Source organism: Orcinus orca, chromosome 13 (assembly GCF_937001465.1).
Source record: "Orcinus orca chromosome 13, mOrcOrc1.1, whole genome shotgun sequence".
NCBI classification, from domain to species: Eukaryota; Metazoa; Chordata; class Mammalia; order Artiodactyla; family Delphinidae; genus Orcinus; species Orcinus orca.
Window position 1 is genome coordinate 10,977,549 of NC_064571.1, and position 4,834 is coordinate 10,982,382.

The window sequence follows — 4,834 nt, forward strand, 5'->3', positions numbered from 1 at the left end:
TTGTAGGAAAACCATTGAGCCCAAAGGTTTCATAGGTCATTGTCAAAGACCTAGTGTTCATATTGGGTAGAAATGCTCATTATGAAAAACAAACAAACAAAATAAAGCATTTTATGATGAGAGAGTGTCATGGATCAGGGGTCACAATCTGGTTTTGCACACCTGATGTCTGAATTACAAAATAAAATGATTGGTAGGTACATTTTTAAAAGATAGAAGTTAAATCTCTGGGTAGAAGGATTATGGGAGATTTTTATTTGTTTTCAAACTTTTCTTGGAGGAGTGTGCAATAGATTCATAACCGTAGAGAGACAGGAAGAGGGTATTTTAAAAGAAAAGTAAACATCATAGCTACTCAGGCCATCTACTTCACATTCTAATTTTTTTTTTTTTTGCCAAGAACAGCTTTTACAATTTTAATTGTTTTAAAAAATCAAAAGAATATTTTGTGACTCGTGCAAATTACGTGAAATTCTAATTTCGGTGTCCATGAACAAGGCAGTGGGGCCCCCAGCCACGGCCATTCCTTCACCTGCCTGCAGCCCGGGGACCTCCCACTCTTGTAATAGGGAGTTTACCGACCCCTGTTCTAGGAAGGGGACCCTGACCAGTGCCCTGGGCTCCACGGTGGCACGAGAGCTGACCCATCGCCCAGGCGGCACAGAGGGAGCCCGGGACTTACATGATGGCCCAGCCCAGGTAGTCGGCTGTGCTGCCCCAGTACATGGGGTTGTCCAGGATGCTGAACGGGAACGTGGTCACTCTGGCCTCCTTCAGGATCCCGAAATAGTCGCCTAGGCAGGTCCCCGTGAAGCCCAGAGCCAGGAAACTGGAAAGGACAAACACGCCGCCCACTCCCAGGAGTGCCAGGCCCACGCGGTAGGCCGAGGGGTTGTCCAGCCTCTGGCTCAGCATGGCCTGCGTGGAGCGAAGCATGTTGAGAAGCAGGATGGTGCCGCCCAGCGTGCAGCAGGCTGCGGGGGGGACCCGAAGGCCCCACTCGGCTCTCGGGTCTTAGGTTCCCATCTCGCGACCACATTCCAGAAGAGCGGATTGAAAGCGATGGTGAGGACTGCAGCCACAAAGTGGGGTTCTGAGGGGTCCACGTAGCCCAGCAGCCGGGTCATAACACAGAGGTCTGCCGGGGCTGCCCTCACTGTCCCCTGGGAGATGAGAGCCGCGCAACACAATAAAGGGTTACAGCTTGATGCCGGCTTGGATGGCAAAACGGGGGACACTGCCCTGGAATCACATTCTAATTTTTAATGGTCTCCCAATTATATCAGTTCTTAGACACTGGGCTCTCTCGGGCGATAGGACATTTCCTAAGCTGGGCCTGGTTCTCCTGAGAAGCTGCAGCAGCCCAGCAGCAAAGCCAGGCCTCCCAAAGGTGCCTGGCCATGTCTCTGGCCTCAGATCCCTGCTGTGGACGCCAACGTCTAACAGTTTGTTTTCCAAGCCAAGGCGCCTTCTCAGGAGTGGGCTCGTTGCCACCCTGGCTGGAAAGAAGGCCTGTCCGGCCTGAGCCATTCAACTCGGACACTGGCCTCCAGCCAATGTCTGTCCCATGAGCCCAGGGGCTGCCAGTCTGCTGGGTCAGGAAGCCGAGGGTCAGCGGGCGGAAGTCTGGAGCACACACAAGCTCGCTCCAAGGTCCTCTCATTCTCCCAGTGTTTACCGTTCTCTCTCAAGACAGAGTGCTTTCCTAAATAAAATTAATGATGGCAGCAAAAGTGAAAAACAAACTCCCTCTCTTTCCTTCCCACAGACACCGAGAATTTGAAGGTTCCATGAGAAGTGGGTGGCCCAGCCTGAGAGCAGGGATGGCCGGGAGGGAGGGATCAGAGCCCCCCTCTCCGCCAACGGTGATTCATGGTCATTGCATTTCCCACAATGTAAAGGAACACGGCCTCCTGTCAAATGAGGACTTCCGTGCCTGAAGATCGAAAAACAAAAATGTGTTTGGAAATTCCAAGTCCGATGGGTAAAGTGTTGGGGCCGTTACAGACCTATGTAAAGTGGGGCCGTTACAGACCTATGTCTCCACCTGGCTCAAGCCTTTCCTTTGTCTGGCCTTGAGCTAGTTCTATCACCTCTCTGAGCGCAATTTCCATCTCTATAAAATAAGGGTAATAATACTAACTTAAGCAGGGTTGGGTGAAAGGGGGGAGGGGTGGGCGGGATGAATTGGGAGATTGGGATTGTCATATATACACTATTGATACTGTGTATAAAATAGGTAACTAATGAGAACCCGTTGTATAGCACAGGGAACTCTACTCAGTGCTCTGTGATGACCTAAATGGGAAGGAAATCCAAAAAAGAGGAGATATAGGCATACGTATAGCTGATTCACTTTGCTGTATAGCAGAAACTAACACAACATTGTAAAGCAGCTGTACTCCAATAAAAATGAATAATTAAAAAAAAAGAAAAGGAGAAAAAAAAGAAGACTTGGGTGAGAATTAAATACATAGCACATTAACTGGCATATTGTATGCCCTCAATGTTTGGTGGTTATTATTATTATCATACACTTTTCCAATGGTGAATGTTGGGAAAATGAGGCTTTCTCACCAGGGGAGAGTGGGACACAAGGGCAGGGGTTAGCATGAATGATACTTGCCTTCCTCACTGCCCATGTAGAGCAGCAGTTCCCAACCTTTCTGGCACCAGGGACCGGTTTCATGGAAGACAATTTTTCCACGGACCACGGTGGGGAGATGGTTTCTGGATGATTCACTCGCATTACATTTATTGTGCACTTTATTTCTATTATTATTACATTGTAATATATAACGAAATAATTATACAACTCACCATGATGCAGACTTGGTGGGAGCCCCGAGCTTGTTTCCATTTGCCACTCACTGATAGGGTTTTGATGTGAGTCTGCAAGCAATTGATTTATCATGGTCTCTGTGCAGTCAAACCTCTCTGCTAATGATAACCTGTATTTGCAGCCGCTCCCCAGCGCTAGCATCACCGCCTCAGCTCCACCGCAGATCACCAGGCATTAGATTCTCATAAGGAGTGCGCAGCCTAGATCCCTCGCATGCGCAGTTCACGGTAGGGTTCGCGCTCCTATGAGAATCCAATGCCGCCGCTGATCTGACAGGAGGTAGAGCTCAGGCAGTAATGCGAGTGATAGGGAGCGGCTGTAACTACAGAAGAAGCTTCGCTCAGTCGCCCGCTGCTCACCTCCTACTGTGCAGCCCGGTTCCTAAGAGGCCGCGGACCTCTGATATAGAGGACCTTGGAAGGAAAACCAGCCAGTGACCACCGTCTCAGGTCATGCCTGTCATGGGATAGTGATGTGGGCACTGGAATGGGAGTTGGGAAGGTCATGTCACCTCAGACGCTCTTCATTGAGGACACAGCATGTGCCAGATACACGATAGAAGCTAGAATAGCAATAGGGTCATCTTGGACAAGTCACTTATTATATATGAGGCTCAGCTTCCTCATTTCTAAAGTCAGGACCAAAACATGAGGTGCTGAAAATAAAAATTCATCGTGAACCGTCAAGTGGCTCTCCAATACGCTGCAGTAGAACTTTCCACACAACTGCGTTCTAAGTTGACACCCTATAAACCACATGTGCAGCTTTTCAAGGGACCCTGGAAACGTATGGACGCTGACTCAATGATAAAGTATGTCATCAGGGATGCAGATGGAAAGGCACCTGGAAGGTCCATACCTTTGCAGTTGGAGATTCAACTAATGTTTCCTAAACACAAAGCAGGAGCCAGCACCCTACCTGGAGCTTTGGATCCCCTGGGTCTGATGCAGAGAGACAGACTATGCAGTACAAGCCCACATAGGAAGTCAAACGCAAGTGAAGAAACTCCCTATGTGGGAAATCATACTAGTCAGAGAAAAGTGGTGGGGTTAACCGCCACTCAACTAGTGATATAACACTTGATAAATGTCTTATGATCTCTCGGTGCACTTCCTCTTAGCTGAAGGGTGCTAGACCCATCTTTAACGTATCATGCGCATTTGAGATGTCACTGAATGCAGAGGGTTTTCAAATAATGACCTGACTCAAAAGAAAAGGTCAAAATCCAACCTAATGAATTCCAAGAGGACTTGTACAGATTGCTTAGCGTATAAGAAACTGATTTCCATATGTATCTTGTAGAAAAAAATTAATTCTACAATCCTGTTGCTTCTAATTATTCAAAATTCAGAAACTGTAAAAAAGTTAACAGTTCAACTACATTTAAAAACAATAACAACAACTTTTTCATGGCAAAAAATAATAATAACATGGACAAACTAGGATATAAACGCAATTAGTAACAAATAATGAGGAGGGTTTTTTTAAGGTTATAGTAAGAAAAGAAAACATGAATAGGAAGAAGGGAGGAGAGGAAGAGGGAGAAATTGAGTCATGTGGGTTACAGATTCAATAAGGTACAATAACTTTTTCCTGAGATGACACGGTGTCATGACGCCCACTGGGACAGATCCAGAAGGGGACCGTGGCTAGGGCATGAAGTCACAAAGGTCATCTCTTGTCAAAATGCCAAAGACTGACTCCATTGCCCATGACTTCCAGACTAGGGAACTAGCAGGACAGAGTTCCATCTACTAAGGAAGACTAAGCTAAGCAGGGTAAGAAAGCAATGATGAATAACTGCCCCTCTTATGAGCTAGAAATGCAAAGGCAGTTAAGACCCTGTTCTCCCCAACTAGGAGAAACGAGGGGCCAGCCACAGGACCAGTAATTTCAATCCGATACGGTGAGAACAGGGGTCAGTTGTGCAGTGGGACCAAAGGGGCACAGAGAGGTATCCAGCCCTGTGGTGGTGATGGGGAATCAGGAGAT

General features: G+C 47.4%; 1 pseudogene; it reads right to left on the bottom strand.

Annotated features, from left to right (window-relative positions):
• Nucleotides 1–250: 250 nt before the first annotated feature.
• On the bottom strand, nt 251–1,152 carry LOC101273722 (phosphatidylethanolamine N-methyltransferase-like; annotated as a pseudogene).
• Between the last annotated feature and the right edge of the window lie 3,682 nt (nt 1,153–4,834).